The sequence below is a fragment of the Castor canadensis genome, chromosome 11 (genome assembly GCF_047511655.1).
Source record: "Castor canadensis chromosome 11, mCasCan1.hap1v2, whole genome shotgun sequence".
Taxonomy (NCBI): domain Eukaryota; kingdom Metazoa; phylum Chordata; class Mammalia; order Rodentia; family Castoridae; genus Castor; species Castor canadensis.
In genome coordinates this window covers 137,266,480-137,284,895 of record NC_133396.1, presented here as the reverse complement: position 1 = coordinate 137,284,895, position 18,416 = coordinate 137,266,480, and the positions used below count along the sequence as shown (strand labels likewise).

The following is an 18,416-nucleotide window of genomic DNA, read 5'->3' as shown; positions in this document are numbered from 1 at the left end:
CAAGAGAAGGAAACAACCCTTCACTTTATTAAAAACAAGAATCCAATTTCACATTGTAGCTTGTAGAGAAGAAAACTGACATTTACAATGGTCAGACTGTTTCCAGGCAAATGTCTTTCCCAGATTTTTTTCAGAGAAGAGGTTTTCAGCAAGCAGAGTTGATCTCATCACTCATAAAGCATGGTGAAGATTATGAGAAGAAACAGGTGTGGGGAAGGAGAAGGCAACCCATCAACATACTCTGCATTTATTAAAGAAACATAACCTAAAATATAACCTAAAAGTGCACATACAGCTAGGTTTCAAGTGAGATACAAATTGCTGGGAGCAAATTTTTCAAAACACTCCAAATCGTATGTTACTGCCTAGGGGGTAACTAATTGTGCCTGTATTTGGTCCTCCAGCAGCCCTACTTAGCTAGGTGACCCACACTTAGCTAATTAATTACACAATAATTGTTGTGTAATTGTTGGGAGGTGTTTTTTTGCACATTTTTTCGCTTGTTGGGAAACCTTTTGAGGTGTGACAGCTCTTTTCAGCTGCTGTTTGGCCTTGCTTTCTGGAACAGTACTACTGCAGAGCAGCCTAACACATTAGTGCTAAAACCGGTGCATTTCAAACCTGTGCTAAAAAGGAAATCCTTTCAGAAGACTCAAACGTAACCAAACATATCTGGATTCATTCTCTCATGAAATGAGTGTAACTAATTAGAATAGCAAAAATGTTACTTTTTATTACAAGACTGTGTTAATGCAGTTGCTTTAGCTTGCCATTATTCCTTAATAAGATACAATAAAATCACCATAATGCATGTAAACAACTATGCTCTCTGGGATAAAGCTGGATTAATGACATATTTTGTGTTTATAGAAACAAACACAATTTAGCAGCCATTCCTCTCAAGAGATTTTTCTTAACCGCAACCAGGTACTTATTTTAGACCTAAAAGGAAAACACAGTTAATAATATTGAAGGTTGTTAGTGTGATAGGATACTTATCATCCTTGCACAATAGAGAGAGCAGGTTCATTTAAAAGAATCTAAAGAACATTTGCATATTTACATTGGACTGCATGTTTTCCATCTTTCAAGGTGTAGAGTTATTTTAAATTATGAATTCCCTTGCTATTAGGATCTGACGAAGAAGAAAAAGGAGTCATTTCTAAATTGAAAGTCTGAAGTATTCTTTAACAACTGCATTTTGAACAGCAAGATAGAAAACTTTCAGACATTGAGATGGCATTTGCAGCTTAATTAACTCTGGCTTAAAAGTTATCCAACTGCTGAATGACTAGGAGTAGATTTTCCCTGAACACAAGCCACACCTGCCACATTACCTACCTATGCATTCTATATCTGACTGGATGAAACAGCAGCCTTTACGGTGATGGAGAAGAGAATTTCACACAGCTCTTTCTGTTCTTTTGCTCACCCTTTTCCTATTTTTAAAAACAAATTTTAATTTTTAACAGATGTAGGAGTAAAGCAGCAATAGCCAAGTGTGGCAGTTTTCCTATCGCTGTTGTAACAAACTCACAAATTTAGTGATTTTAGATAACACAAACTTGTTACTTCATATTTCTGGAGGTCCGAAGTCTGAAATAGATTTCACTGACTAAAATCAAGATGTGGCAGGATGGCACTCCATCTGGGGGTTCCAGGACAGAGTTTGCTTTCTTGTCGTTTCCAGGTTGGCCAGGCTGCCTGCATTCCTTGGCTGCTGGCCCCATCCTCCACCTTCAAACCAGGAATTGCTTCACTCAGACTTTGCTTTCATCATCCTTACTTTGCTTTCATCATCCTTACGTCTTCTGTACTGACACCCTGGCTTTGCTCTCACAGGGACCTTGTTAATTATGTTGGGTCACCTTGGATGATTCAGGTTCATTTTACCATTTCAAGATCATTAATTTAGTGATTTAATAATTTTTTTTTGTCATAGAATGTAACATTTTCATAGGTTTCAAAAATTAGTAGGTGAAAAATTTTGGGAAACTATTATCCTCGTTACCACAGTCAGACTTTGTTTTACCTATTTAGTTCCTAGCTCCTCTTTTATTCACATATGTACTTTTTTCCTTTTATTTTTAGTGCTTTTGTCAGAAAGTGAAATTTATATTTTAATATTTAAAAGCTGAAGTATAACATTTTTATGTCTTTAGGTAATTCATAATGTGCAATATACAAATCAGAGCGTATGAATTACTTTTATATAGCTGTGATCAACATACCTGAGAGAACAACTTAAAAGTTGACTTTAGTTCACCCATGGTTGCTTGGTCCCATGACCTTGGGTGGAACAACATGGGAGCATGTGGAGGAGAAGGCTGTTCTTCTCATGATAGAGAGTTTGGGAGAGAGAGAGAGAGAGAGAGAGAGAGAGAGAGAGAGAGAGAGAGAGAGAGAGAGAATGAACTCAGGAACCAGGGTTCAAAGGCTCACACCCAGTCACCAACTTCCTCCAGCTATGCCCCACCTCCCAAAGTTTCCACAACATCCCAAAATCCAAAATGGTACCACCACCAGCTGGGGACCATACCTGCAACACATGAGTCTGTGGGAAACATTTCTTATTCAGACCATAACACAGTGTCAAAAGCATTTCCATCTCTTCAAACATGAATCATTTCTGTGTTGGGAACTTCATAGTCTTCTACTCATTTCGAAATGTATCACAGATTGTTTAAACTAATAGCTATTCTACTGTGCTACAAAAAAATCAGAATGAATTCCTCCACTCTGTGTTTTGGTGCCCTTTTGAATTTCTTTCCATCTCCCTATTCCTCCTGCCCTTCCCATTTTCTGGTAACCACCATTCCATTACTTGTTCTACAAGACTGACTTACTAGTTTCTTCAAATGAGTGAGAATATGTGGTATCTGCCTTTCTGTGTCTGTCTTATTTCACCTAACACAATGACCTCCAGTCTTATTCATGTTGCTGCAAATGACAGCATTTACCTTTTTTTATGGTTGAATAATATTCCATGTGTACATGTACCACATTTTCTTTATCTATCCACTGATGGCCATATGAGTTGACTCCATATTTTAGGTACAATGAATAGTCACTCAATAAACACAGGAGTGCAAGTATCTTTTTAGCAAAATGATTTCATCACCTTTGGATACATACCCAGGTAGCAGAATTATTGGATCATATAATTCTATTTTTTAGTTTTTTTTTTTTTTTGAGAAATCTCCATACTTTTCATAAAGAGTATACTGGTATACTTTCTTGCCAACAGTGCATAAGAGTTCCTCTTTCTTGCATTCTTTCTAGCATTTGTCACTTTTTGTCTTTTTGTTAGTAGTCATTCTTATTGGGTGTGTGTGTGTGTGTGTGTGTGTGTGTGTGTGTGTGTGTGTGACATCTCATTGGTTTGATTTGCATTTCCCTGGTGATTAGAGAAACCGAACATTTTTTCATATACTTGGCCATTTATATGTCTTCTTTTGAGAAGTGTCTAGATGTTTATCCTGTTTAAAATTGACCTATTATTAATACTATTATTATTGGTATTTTTGAGTTCCTTATCTATTCTGGCCAGCAATCCCATGTCAGGTGCATAGTATGAAAATATTACTCCCATTCTGTAAGTTATCTCTTAATTCTGTTGATAATTCCCTTTGCTGTACAGAAGCTTCTTAGTTTGATAGAATCCCATTTGTCTATTTTACTTCTGTTGTCTATCTAAAGACAGCTCCCTACACCAATGTCGTGAAGTGTTTCTTCTGTGTTCTCTGGCGGTAATGTCATAATTTCAAGTTTGACATTTATGTCCTTAATCCATTTTGAAAAGATTTTCTGTGTGTGGGGAGGAAGTGGCCTAGTTTCATTCTACTGCATATGTATTTCTAATTTTGCCAACACTATTGAACATCTTGTCTTTTCTCTAGGGTACATTCCTGGTAACTTTGTCAAGAAATCAGGTGAATATATGAATGGAATGAATTTCTTGGTTCTATATTTTGTTCCATTGGTCCTTGTGTCCATTTTTATGCCAGCACCATGCTGTTTTGGTTTTTATAGCTCTGTAGTATGTTTTTTAAATCATTTTATTCATTACACTTAGCATATGAAACTTTAATCAGCCAAAAGAAAAAACAAAGTCCCAAATGTACACGTAACAAAAACAGTTGATAGAGGCTTAACTAATATCAGCTACTTTTACATACAGCTGTATGTGTTCAAAAAAGCTACGCTTTGTGTATGTACTAACGTTTATACATGGATTTGTATGAATAGGTCTATACATTTTATCTTCTCAGAGCCCTTAGGTGCCATCTCTTGGTGAACACTTCATTCACACATTTTACACAGCTGATCAGTAAATAAAGGCTGTTTCCAGGATTGACCACGCTGTGTGTTCTGAAATCAGACCACACAGACTCCATTGCATTATCTAAGAACGTTTTGTCATTTGGAGACCCCGCCAGGTGTGTGGGTACCCGAAATGGCTTCACCCAGAGTGTTCCAAAGTAAAAGCCCGTAAACCAACTCAAGATGAGGAATCAGAGTCCTGACCAGGGTGGCACCTTAGGTCCAGATATAGACAAGCCTGCCTGCCTTGTTTGCTGTTGGAATTCCGATTTGTCTACACAGATGACTTTGGTGAACATGGAGGGCAGAGCTGCTGGAGCACATGTGACAAACCCCGCCGGGGAGCTGCTCCTTGGCAAGGGTGATGCTCCAGCTGGGAGTATGTGGACTCATGACTGACCGGTTATGCCCTTCTCTTTCTTCAGATTTTCCTCTGGTAAGCTCTGCCCTGAAGTCGGGTAGAACCGAGGAATGCCACGTCTCAGGGTCCCACACACTATTACTGTTGAATTTGTAGGAGAGTCACGAGGCCTCTGTTTTGAATTGGAGACACTCTTGTATGGTTAAAAACTTTTGTTTTGTATAGTGCTGTGGGGGTGAGGTAGTGGATTTGAAGACAGCTTCTTAGAACAAGGAAAGTGTCTCCATTTTCTGTTTCACTCATGCTTCTATCCATTGCCCTGGGTCCAAGTTTTTTTTTTTTTTTGCACTGAGGGGAAGAGGCTAGAGAAAGCAGGGAGCCAGATCCCCTAGCTCTGGCTCTTGGAGCTGGATTTGGCACAGTCCTGCTGGCTTCAGTCTGGGGGGCTACACTTCACCCTTTGTGAAGTGTTTTAAAGCCAGGTATTGTGATGTTTCGAGTTCTATTTTCTTTTTCCCTCAGAGTCACTTTGACTATTCTGGGTCCTTTTTGGTTCCATACTAATTTTAGGATTGCTTTTTTACTTCTGTGAAGAAAGTCATTGGTATTTTGATGGGAACTTCACTGAATGTACCTACTGCTTTGAGGAGTGTGGTCTTTGTAGCAGTGTTAATTCTTGTAACCCATGAACATGAGATATCTTTCCAGTTTTACGTCCTCTATAATTCCTTTCATCAGTGTTTTGATTTTCATCATATAGATCTTTCACTTTCTTGGTTAAATTTATTCCTAATTTTTTTTTTGTCATTCTGTGAATAGGATTGCTTTCTGAATGTTTTCTAGAAAGTTCACTATTGGTGTATAAAAATGCTTTTTTATGTTGATTTTGTATCCTGCACCTTTACAGAATTTGACAGTTCTACTAGCTTTTTTGATAAAATATTTATATTTTTCTTTGTATAAAACATGGATAACTTAACTTCTTTTCCAGTTTGGATGCCCTTTCTCTCTTTCTCTTGCCTAATTTCCCTCGCTAAGATTTCTGGTACTATATTAAATAAAAGTAAGGAAAGTGGACATCCTTGTCTTATTTCTGATCTTAGAGGAAGCACTTTCAGCTTTCCTCCATTGAGTATGAGCTTGGCTTTCAGTTTTTCATCCTCTTAGCATTTTAAGGTATATTCCTAGTATAGCTAATTTGTCAAAAGCTTTTATCATAAAGGCATCTTAAATCTGAGTGTTTTTCTGCATCTATTGAAAAGATTACATGTTTTTGTCTTTTATTATGTTGATTAGTTGTATCACAGTTACTGATTTGTATGTGTTGAACCATCCTTGTATTCCTGACAGAAATTCTATTTGACTATGGTGGCTGTAAGATCTTTTGTAACATGCTATTGAGTTCAGTTTGCTAGTATTTTGAGAATTTTTGCATCTATGTTCATCAAGGATATGGGACTATATTCTTTCTCTCTCTGTCTGTCTGGTTTCAGTACCAGGTCTAAACTCCCTACTGTCTTTTTTATTAATTGTATTCTGCTTATTTTATATATTTTTGTTCCTTTTAGCCTTTCTTATTACTTATCATTTTGATTTGCTGAGTTTCTGTCATGTGAAGGTTTAATTCTCTTTGTCTTTTTGTATCTGTTCTACTGACTTTTTTCTATCATGTGTTTTCATTATGGTAATTATTATCCTTTTGTTTCTAAGATAGGACTCTGTAAAGTACTTAAAGGACTTTTCTGGTAGTGATGAATTATTTTACTTTATGCTCACCAGGGAAAGACTTTATTTCTCTTTTATTTTTGAATGAAAAATTTCCTGGGTATAATATTCTTAGTTGGCAGAGTTTTTTTGTTCAGTATTTTCAATAAGTCAACTCATTCTTTTCTGGCCTGCAAGGTTTCTGCAGAGAAATCTGCTGTAATTCTAATGGCAAGTTCCTAATATGTGACTTGACACTTTTCTCTTGCATGCTGTTTTTAGGAGTCTTTCTTTGTCTTGTACTTTTGACTTTTGACTATTATCTGCCTTGCTTAAGGTCTATTTTGGTTAAATATAGTTTGGGTCTTTGGACTTCTTAAACCTGGATTTCCATGTCTCTTTGAAAGTTTGGAAAGTTTTTACAAAGCCTATCTCTTTTCTTCACCTCTGGAATTTCCATAGTGTGAATATTTTTTTTACTGAATGGTGTCAATAAATCTCATAAGCATTCTTCATTCTTAATTTTTTTTCTTTTTGTCTGACTGGGTTGATTTCTTTTTGTCTGAGTGTCCTCATGTTCAGAAATTCTTTTCTTTTCTGCTTGTTCTACTTACTTGTGGAAGCTTTCTTTTGTATTTTTTATTTTATAAATTGAACTTTTTAGCTCAAAGATTTCTGATTGGTTCTGTTTAATGATTTCTGTCTCTTTGGTGAATTTTTCACTCTTATCTTGAATTGTTTTTCTTATTTCTTTGTATTGTTTATCTGCATTATCTTGCATGCTGGATTTCCTCAGGATCATTATTTTCATTCTTTTTAAGGCACTTTGGGATCTACTTCAGAAAAATTGTCATTCACATTTGGAGGAACCATGTTTACTTTCATGTTTCTTGTGTCCTTACATCAATGTCTGTGCATGTGCTGTAATGTTTGCCTTTTCCAATTATATGAAGTAGATTTTTGTAGAAAAAGATTTTTTTTTGTTCATATGGAATATGGAATGTCAGCTGGATAGGTGATTTGAGTTTGGCTATAGTGGAGCTCAAAAGCCATAGCTTCTTTGTGATTTCCTCAACTTGAATTGATGTCAGCAGTACAAGTGCCTTGATAGTCTAGACTGCACAGTTCATGAGGTAATTGTATGACCTTGCCATGGATGTAGGTTTCCAAAGGTATTATTTTCCCAGTGTTGACAAAACAAAACAAAGGAAAAAAACCCAAGGTATTCTCTTAAGTGTCCACAGAATTGAGCCCTATGACAGTAGGCAAGATGTGGGAGGGACTGTTCCCAGATCTCTCAGGGAAAGCCCAGATGATGCCAAGGGTTGTGGCACAGTCTCTAAACTAAGGATGTGAAGGAAACCTTCTCTAGTGTTCTCAGAATGAATGTGGACAATTCCTGGGCCTTTCTTAGCAGCAGCCACAGTTATGTAGCAATAGGATGGGGTGAGGCCTTCACCAGGTCCTGCTGGATGAGCATAGGTGATGCTGTGGTCCATCAGTGAGTAACGATGGCCTTGATGTTTTGCAGCACAAAGGGAACCATGGGTATTTGTGGTTGGTGCTGGGTTTTGTAGCCCTGTCAGATGCTTTTGAGGGGAAGTAGGACCCAGATAATACCTTCTCCAGGTCCCAAGGGACAAATGCAGCAGTGCCAGGGCTTCTGGCCCTTGCAACTGTGGCCAGAAGTCCATGGACTATGGAGGAGACCTTCTCTCAGTCCTGCAGGACATGTGCAGGTAAGACTTGGACTTGTGGCATTGATGTCCATGCCACTAAGATGGAGGACGTAGAGGAGACCTTCCCTAGATCACACCAGTTGCGCACAAATGGTGCTGCATTTGTGATTTGGTGTCTGTGGTCTTGGAGCTGCAGGAAATGAATGCAAATGTCCTTACCAATATAGAACATGCTTTCATGGGGCTGAGGCTTATAACCACAGACAAAGATGGGGCTTTCTCCTGATTTCCAGGAACAAGCACAGTAGATGTTGAGTCTTTGGTATTGCATCTGCAACCCCAAGGCTATGGTCTGGGAAAGAGACTGTTCCTAGATCATGTCAGGTGAGCACAGGTTGTGCTGGGGATAGGGCCACTGGTAGTCACATTTCTGGAGCTTCAGGAAGAAGCTGGGAACTTTCCAAGCTTCCAATGGACAGGTGTAGGTGAGCATGGGACTTTGTTCCAAGTACTTACTGTGCCCAGTCTGTGGGTGGGGGAGGAGATGTTCCCTAATCCCACTAGGAGAGGTGATGATGGGGACTGGGGCCACATGTAGCCATGTTTCAAGCTCCTGATGGACAGATCTGGTGAAAGCCAGGACTTTGCAACATCCCTCAGTCCCACAGTTGTGTGCTGGGGAGTTGGGCTCATGCAGGTGCATGTGAGGTTTAAGATTTTGGCTACGGTGGCCACTAACCCTGAAGCTGAGGCTACTGGGGGTGCTGCCTTCCTGCCAGCGAGGCAGGCACTGCTCTAAAGCTTATGGTGGCTTCAAGGACAGTGATACCATGACTGTCTCTCACAAAATATGGTGTCTGTTGTAGTGGATTGGTTTTGGGAAGCTGTGAGATACCCAAAGTGGGTTCCTTCTTTGGAGCAAAGCAGTCACTCTTAGACCAGCCAGCTATTCAAGATGGATTTAAAGCTTGCAAGGACTTGAGTCACTGCCAATGTTGGGGTCTCCCTAGCCAGGGAGCCAGGGCTGCACTTGAAAATTGTGCTGCTGTTCTTTCTAAGTTATCTGTCCAATTCTCATGCTGGTTAGGGCTCCCTTTACTTCCCTGCTGACACACAAATTCTCTCTCAATTACTCTCCTTGAAATAAAGTTTTTCCTTAGTTGCCTGGCAGAGACACACACAGGACATTTCTACTTAGCCATCTTGAAGAATATGACATTTATCTCATGTGGTTCCTATTTCTAGTGAATATTTCTGCTTTAAATATTTGTGGTATTGTGATTCATTCATGAATCTGCCCTCCTTTGGTTTTGCTTGTTTGGTTGCTTTTGTTTTGTTGTTCTTTGTTTTTAAGACAGGATCTTGCTATGTCACTCAGGCTGGCCTCCATGTTATGATCATCTTGCCTCAGCCTCCCCCAATGCTGAGATTACAGGTGTGGTCCCCCAAACCTGGTTTACATTCTACTTTTATTATTTATTTATGAAATATTTATTTACTGCCTGTTTGATGCGATGAGTAAGTGATGACTCATCTCATATTTTAGAGGCAGGCTGGTCCTACTTTCTTTTGTTTAAATGATTGAAACTTAGTTCCAGTATACAAAACAAAATAGGCCGGTGAACCCTTAACCATGCTCCAGTTACATTGATTTGTGAAGTTACCCTGGTTAAAATGATGAAGGGAAGAAAACCTAAGTAGATGTTCAAATATTTTAAGAAAATAATTTACCATAGACATAAAAAACCCCACCTCACTTGACATCTGCAATATGTTACCTTTTCAGCACCATAATTTATTTAAAATTCATTAAGAAGCTGGGCCTTTTATAGGTAAATCAAATAAGACAATCCAATTTGAGGTAAACCTGAGACTTTCCAACACTAGCCTTCAATGAAATGAACAACAACAAAGATAAAAAGGCAATGCTGTGTGGAGAAGAGAGGCTGTATTTTTTATCTCAACACAGGCAGTTATTTATTCTAACATTCCACAAACTCCATTTCTCTGTTTCCTTTCATAGAGGTACTTTTAATATGCTTTGATATGCTGTACAGTGCAATAACATTTTTCTAAAGGACTTAATGCATTGTGCAATGTTCTGTGTGTGTTGAATTTAATAAAGAGGAATTTGCGAGAAACTTTGAATCTTAAAGGTGACCGTTCAGTGGTTCTGCAGGAATTCTTTTGAGTTTCAATCCAGTGAGAACTGATTGAAGCCCCTTCTCTGATAAAAGAGTGAAGTCCTCTGCTTCCTGCTCCTTTCAAGCAGGTAGCTTTGTCTTCCAGTAACTCCACTAAAAGCTTCCAGTTCAATGGATGAACGTCTTCTTTTACTTCACTGAGAAAAGGTCAAACTCTGGTTCGCCCTCCAATCGCCTCTCAGCACTTATAAGTGTTGGGATGCAGCTCTGGTGAGTTATTGAAAACCCCATTTTACCTTGAGATGCTGAAGTTATGCTTTCAAGGCTTCTAAACAGAGTTGGCACTTTCCTGTCTGTCCCTGCTGACTATTTTACTGCTGAAAGCATTTCTCCTTTATTCTCTGGGTTTAAAGCAGCCTCAGAAAGGCCTTCCCTCAGAACCTTCATGCAGGTTTACATGCTACTGTCTAAATTAACTTCCAATGGACTGATTTGACAATTGTCACTATTTGATGAAATGGTGGATATGTGGAATAGATTACTATAAAATAGAAACAGTGAGACAGTGTGGTCAAAGATACCCTTGCACCTAGTTGACTTACAGAAAAAGTAATTTTCTTAATATTTTTAAATTATGTTTCCTTACAGTTGCAAGGAAAGTAAATATATAGTGTGTATGTATATTTGTGTGTGTGTAAAAATGCAATTACTATAAATTGTTTCATTTTCAGAATAGCTTTATTTGGGTGGTAGACCAAGAGTAACAGGTTGTTGAATGATATGGTATTTATGTTTGAACATTTTGATTAAGCAAAGTTATTTTCTTATAACATAGACAATTGTGACACTGGTGATGTCAATTATGAGATTAACTTTAGTATAATTTGTTTGTTTCCAAGAAGTCCTTGCTATTTAAAGTAATTGGCATATAATACACTGCAGTTGTTTGGTAGTAATGCTTTAAAGCTTTGGACATGATCTTTAAACACCCTTGTGTTTGCTGTTGGAAGACAATCATATTCAGCAAAAAAACAGTTCAGTATTTAACAAATGGTGTGTTTGGAGCAAGGTTTAAAGCAACAGCACTCAGCTACATTGAGCCCTAAAATTATAGAACCATTGTTAATATAAACCCATCCATTTCTCCAGACTTTATGAGAAACCTCTTTCTGTGATGCACTTCAGGTGCTGGTTATGGATGGTGGCTCTTCTGAGACAGGGGACTGACTCCTGGTTCTGTAGTGTCACCTGGAGTACAGCTCCCAGTCTTCGTCAGGATAAGCTTTCTATTCTGTCATCTTCCTGTGCTTCCTGACTTCTGAACACATTGCACAAACAGCAGAAATGCATATATGCAGGTAACTGAGACATGTAAAAATGTCAAGTGGCCTTGTGTATGTTGAATACCTGAGATCCATTCTTAGCCATCAAGCATGGTAAACCAGTAGTTTTACTCATCATCTCAATAATTAATTTCCTGTGATGAAACATCTACTAATGATTTATATAAGCTGCACTGTAACAAGGTCCATATGAATACATACATTACTTTTATTCCAGTGTGATATCATGACTGAGATGTTACCTAACTGAGAAAGTCCAGAACTCTAGCACTCAAAGATGTGATAAAGTGTGTTCTCCTGAAGTGTCAGAGACCTGGTTTCCAAGGAGACACGGTTAATTCAGAGGAAACCTGGGGTTTTGCAATCCACTGCTAGGATATTTCACTAATAATGTATACTTAGGAGTATTTCATATATGAAAGAAGGAGTGGAGGTAAAACCTGAAGATGTCATTTCTAGTCCAGCTTTGCCACTTACCGGTTCATGTACTTGTAGGTTTTTCTAAAGTTGCATGTTTTCTAAGTCAAAGGGTTATATTCTGTAATGAAAAATGTTTTCTCAACCTTTATATTTTTATAATTTTTGGATGTTTCAGGACCTTACTGTCCCGTTGACAGTAACTAACAAGTCACCCTGTTTCCAGTTCCCCACACTCTGTCCTTCACAGCACCTTTAGAATGGGCATTGCAAAATATTTTATCTTATTTCCTTCTAGCTCTGTTATCAATGCCTAGGTGGCAATAGGGGAAAGTTTAAACTCACTGCCATTTGCACTTTCATTGCTGAGCTCTTGTGGATGCATCCCCTCTGTTGCAGACCGTTCACTAAAAAGAAACCCAACAAAGCAAACTAACTAAACAACATAAAAAAACAGATCTTCAGATTTGTCCCTAGATCAGAATGCCTTTTCCCTTTCTTGCTGCACATCCAATCTTATTTCTCTTTCAAGGCCTTGTTTAGCATTTTGATCTATAGGAAAAATTTCTAAACCTTTCCAGAATCTGGTACTTCCTTGAGTGAATAACAGTTGTGATCTGTATGTTACTCTTGCTGTGTTTTGGAACAGTCTTGTATTCTTACCTTAAATTGTAATCTGACCCTTTTATATGTATCACTTACTTGTTCAAAATGCTTCCTGTTTTTTTTTTCCTTGTCTCTTAACTAGAATACAGGCTTTTTGAGAAAAGAAGCAATGTATATGCTTCTTTATATTATTTTTGGCATGTGCATGATGGTATTTACAAAAAAAAAAGACATTCAGCAAAAATTAGTTGAAATAACCTCTGTTTTGAAAAACTAATGTTTTGATAGAAATAAGCCATTTTTTTTCTGACATGAAGACTAAAGCTGAGCAAATTTTAAATATATTATGTGGCTAAAATGCTGATATTGATTTATATGTCCAACCCTATGGTTAGAAATTAAATATTATTTTATCATGACCTTATTATTTGAGATCCTGTTCATAGACTGTTGTCTGCTAGATAAATCTATTAATATATAATAATTACTGAGTTTAGCTTGGTGTAAACCAGGCAATCCCAGGTCGTCTGGCTCTGCCTTTAGGCACCTTCAGCATGGTGTCATACCAAAAATAAGCACAAATATTTATATAGGGCTTGGAAAATTAATGACTAAGTTTCCCAAAGTGATCTTCAGGATATGAAAAGTGTTTAAAAATTACATGGCAATGTAATACATTGTATCATAAAATGGTTTCTTAACAAACCTTTCTAAAATTCTTTAGTTACTGCATGTTTTCATTCTCTAAGAGTCTCAGTTAATTAGTTTTCTGTCACTGTTAGAAGTACCCAAGATCATCTACTTACAAAAAGAAAAGGGTTATCTTGGCTCAAAATTTTGGTTCAAGATTGAACCTATGGTAGAGTAAAACTTCTCACCTGATGGCCAGGAAGTGAAAAAGAGAAAGGGGAAGAGACAAGGGTCCCCAGATTTCCTTGAGGTCGCACTAGGTCCTACGTCCTACAGGCTCATCACCTCCCAATAGCACCAGATCGAGGAGGAAGCCTTCATCACATGGACCTTTGGGGAACACAAGAGATCCACGCTATAGCAGAGTCTTTTGGCATTTTTATTTTCCACTTTTCGTCTTTTCCCTATACTTCATTTTTGTGCATCATTTTGATCAATACCACAAAATACTCAGAGCAGATCTGAGTATTTTGAAGTAAAGGCCATCTGAGCAGTCTAGGAGGGAGAAGGCTGTGAATATTTACGCTTCAGTGTTTTCATTGGTAGATTCCCCCTCAACCCTGGGCAATAAGAGCTCTTCTCCCACGTGAGACACCGAGAAGAGTGGAGGTCAGAGGATAGACATCTGTCCCCGGGTTCCCGCTCCAGTTAATACTGCTGCATAACAAGTCACCCTGCAGCTCAGTGCTGCATGACAGCCTTATTATTAATCTCATGGGCTGGCTAGGTCAGGAATTTGGACTGGGTGCAGCAGGGAAATGATATCTGGGACCAGGTACGGCTGGATGTCTGGGCTGAAACCTTTCTGAGACATCTTCACTCACATGTCTACAACTGATGCTGTGACTGACCTCCCAGCTTGACTTTTCTGTGTGTTGTTTTATGCACACCAGCTTGGGCTTCCTCACAGCATGGTGGCTGGGTTCCAAAAGTAAACATTCCAAGAAAGCAAGAAAAAGTGTGGCTCATTTTTTAAGATCAACTGTCACTTTTACTACACTCTCTTGGGCAGTCATAAAGGTCTGCTCAGGATCAAAGGGCAAGTACCCTGTTTGAAGAGTGCGGGAAGTAAGAGAGATTGTTGTAGCATCTTTGGAAAATTCAGTTGTATGTAATCACAGGTGGTGAGTAGTAAAACAAAGAGGGACTTTTAAAGACCACTCTAAAAGGCATGATTGGCAGGTGAAAAGCTGTAATTACTGGGAACACCTTTATGCGTTTGGAGATAAGTAAACGCTTATTTGTGAAACCATCATCACATATCCCAGAAACATGCCCAGCATAGTCAATAGCTTCGTCTTGCCTCATTATTGTTATTTGTGAAAAGAATACTTACCTTACCCTCTTAGCAAAATTTTATGTATTCAATATAGTATTGGTAATTACAGGCACTGTGCTGTGTATTACATCCCAAGGACTTGGCTACCTAATGTGACTGGAGCTTTGTCCCTTTGTCAGATGTTTCTTCATTACTTCCTCAAGTAGGGATTTGAATCAAACCTTTTTGAACTCCGATTCCTGGCACTTTTTAAAAAATTTCTTTTATTCATATGTGCATACAATCTTTGGTTCATTTCTCCCCCCTTCCCCCCACCCCTCCCTTTCCCCCCACCCTATCCCTCTCCCCCCACCCCCTCACTACCAGGCAGAAACTATTTTCCTGGCACTTCTAATCAATAGTCTAAAATACATTCTCTAGTGTTGGTAAAAATGTACAAATTTACAATGTAGAACTGTGTTCATGTTCATTGCATTTCAGATATAAGCAAATGATCCAAAATGACACAGAAAGTGATATGCAAAACTGTTGGATTAAACAAGGCAAATTAGCCAAAAAGCTATTTTAAATTTACCATTTTCCAAATAATAATGAGGAAGATCTTATCTCCTTTAAAAACCACATCTCTCTAAAGTAGTTGTGGGGGTTTGGCTTACATTATGTTACTCTGATATTTTTAAATGAAATGTCAAATATAATTTAGTGCTTGAAGCATGAAGCAAAGCTGACTACACTGAGTTTGACAGCTTTGCTATATTTCCATTAAGCTATCTATCCACTGCATCAAATATTGTGGGTAGTGGAAAAACCTATTAGGATATTTTGTATGCATGTATATATGGACTGTGGATTTATAATAATAGTTACTGTTTATTGTTGCCTTCTATGTGCCATGTTTTCTCTATGGTTTATCCTTTTGATTCTTCTATTCTGAAGATAACATGGCAATATGATCCTTCTTTGCTGACTCTGCTTGAGTGAGATGTGGCAAGATGGGTTATGACACCATCCTCATGACTGTCTCTGTGATGTCACTGTTGCTTAGGAGAAGCTTGGCATATGTCATCTCTTTTGTAATTCATAGAACAGTAGGTTGTCTACATTTTATGAATGAGGAGTGGATTCAGAGCTGAAATGGAACACAGTTCATCACTTTTATTTCACTATAGAAGATTGTGGCTTGATTTTAGGCATTTCACTTATTTTTGCTCGTTCCTGTAGCTTACCCTAAAACACACCAGTTCTTCCGCATTCATGCTTGGGGAGAGAAGTAAAAATTAGGTCAAAGGAATGAAACCTCAAGGTGGGGCTGACTATTTAACTATGCTCTTTGAACTTATAACATTTGTGCTAGGATCAAACACCCTACTCATGGAGAAGTGAAGACAAATAGCCTGTGCTCTATTGCAAGTCAACCTGACAGCTGACCTCACATATCATTGTAGCCTCTTCTGAGTATTGAGAATCAGTAAAGGATGAATTGAAAACCATTGCTTCCTTGACTTAAAATTTCTGGAAATAAAGATGGGCCAGTTAATTGTAAGCAGTGTTGAATGATGAGTAAGGAAGTGGGCTGAGGAAATCCTCTCTTGAAATATCAAAGAGGAGATGAATTTCTTTTTGTTCTATGATGCCCACTTTTAATTGACAAGAATGCCTTTCTTCAGCTATGGGTACTATTTATTGATCCTAAAATCCATCTCCATGTGTCTAGCCATAGAAATCTTTACTTGAGCCAATTAATGCAAGGGAATTGTTTTCAGAACATTAGCACTCAGGTGAACAGGAGTTAGCCTGACCTCTTATCCCTTACCCCTTACATGCTACTTGTAGAATATACTACTTTAAAAAAGAATTCTGAGCTTTTTTTTCATGTTTTGGTTCTCCCTGGAAAGAAGTTTTGGCTGCTGCATCTCAAGCAGACATAATAGTACTGAAGAAATTCTAGGGCAAATAACTGGTAAAGAAAAGAGAAGATTCCCCAAATAAAGACACTCTAGGAGGAGCAAACTCTCTGGACATAAAAAGGGTTAAAAGATAGGATGAACAGAGAAATGTGGTTGAAGTCTAGAAGTGACACATAAGTGAATGAATCTGTGATAAAGAAAGATGTTCTATTTGAGGGAGCTAATTTTAGGAGTTTTTAAAAACAGTAGATGTTTGAGGAAGTTAAACAGACACAGACTGACAGTGTAACCTGATTAAGCACATTGTGTCTGTGCAGAATTGCGAAGAGGAAGACAGTTACCTTCAGGCTGCATTTCTAACTTTCTGAGTCATCATGGTGGATGACCATAGTGTTCTACCTCAAATCATCCTGTAATGACTTCATCAGAGATGGGAATCTGAGCCTTAAGTGCTTTGTCTTTTCCTCTTTCACTGTGGCTTGAATGTTTTTGTTGCCTTCAAAAGTCATGTTGCCAATGCAGTAGCATTGGGAAGCGTGACCTTTAAGTGGTGATTAGGTCATGAAGGCTCCACTTCATCAATAGATTAATTCCATTTAAAAAAATGGGGGAATTGAAGGAAATTGTGGTTTGAGGCAGCCCAGGAAAAAGTTAATGAGACCCTATCTCAAAACCAAACTGTATCCCAGCTATTGGGAAGGTGGAAGTAAGAGGAGTGTGGATCAAAGCTAGACCGAGTAAAGTTAGTGTGAGATGGTATCTGAAAAACAAACTAAAAGCAAAATGACTGGGGGTGTGCCTTAAGTGGTATATCACTTGCCTAGCAATATGGGTGCTTATTCAATCCCTACTACTGCAAAAAAAGAAAAAAAGGAGGGGGTGGATGTTTGAGAATGGGCTGTTTCTTTGTCTGTCTGCCTTGTATCATGCTACCATGCGAAGATGTAGCCTTTCTCCCTCCAGAGTCCATGGTAGTCAAGGAAGCATCTTTGACTTAGAATCATCAAACTTACTGATGTCTTCATCTTAGACTTCCCAGCCTCCAGAACTGTGAGCCAGTAAATCTGTGATCTTTATAATTTATCTAGTCTGTGGTGTTCTGTTATAGCAGCACAAAATGGACTAAGATATTTGTTTTCCTTTACATAGTAATATTTACTTATAGTCTGACTTATCTTTGATTCTTTTTTCTGTGGTTCTGATAAAGGAATGCCTGAGATTTTAATATTGACCCAAAGAATAGTATTTCCCAGGAAAATTTTATGGAAATGTTTAAAGGCATGCTCTAGTGCCAAATTTAATTCAACCTAATATATTTAATCTATATTTATTTCTTTATATGTATACTTATTTATCTGTATTTTAATATCTATATCTATAACCCATTAGCCATATTGTTGTGAGAACCATTTCTTTAGAGAAGGAAATCAGTCTTTCTGCATTATATTAAAGTCTTATCTTCTGATCAGATTTATTTTATTTTAATTAAATTTTTTTTGCATTCTTCTTCTCTTGACTGTTTGGGTCACTGAAGTTCTGGGGTGCATATGTATAAGAGACTGTGGATTTTGGGGACATCTGACATAAGAAACTGTTGAATATGCCAACAAGGAGCTCTGCAGCAGTGCCTTCAATGACGGCTCTAAGCTTGCCCGACTCTGCTCTACTTTCTCTGTTGACCTTGAGTAGGTTCAGAGTCATGAACAGGCAATTTAGCTCTTGCCTGTTGAGTTCTAAGTACCCACCTTGCTATGACCTCATGTGATACAGTAAATTTGGAAAGTCGTTGTCCTACACTGGCATTTAAGGAAAATCAGGCTGTAATCTTGAGGGACAGCAAAGATGTCAGGACTGAGGAACACATTTCTGACATCACCATATAGAAATACTGATGGTTCCATGGAAAGACCAGTTCTACAGCTAAGACAAATAATACATATGAAAGCAAAACAAATGCTGAATA

The 18,416-nt window shown here is 38.1% G+C and overlaps 1 long non-coding RNA gene across 9 annotated transcripts in view; it reads left to right on the top strand.

Annotated features, from left to right (window-relative positions):
• Positions 1-18,416, top strand: part of LOC109675295 (uncharacterized) — a 439,119-nt gene that overhangs the window by 163,207 nt on the left and 257,496 nt on the right. The gene's annotated exons all lie outside the window — the stretch shown is intronic.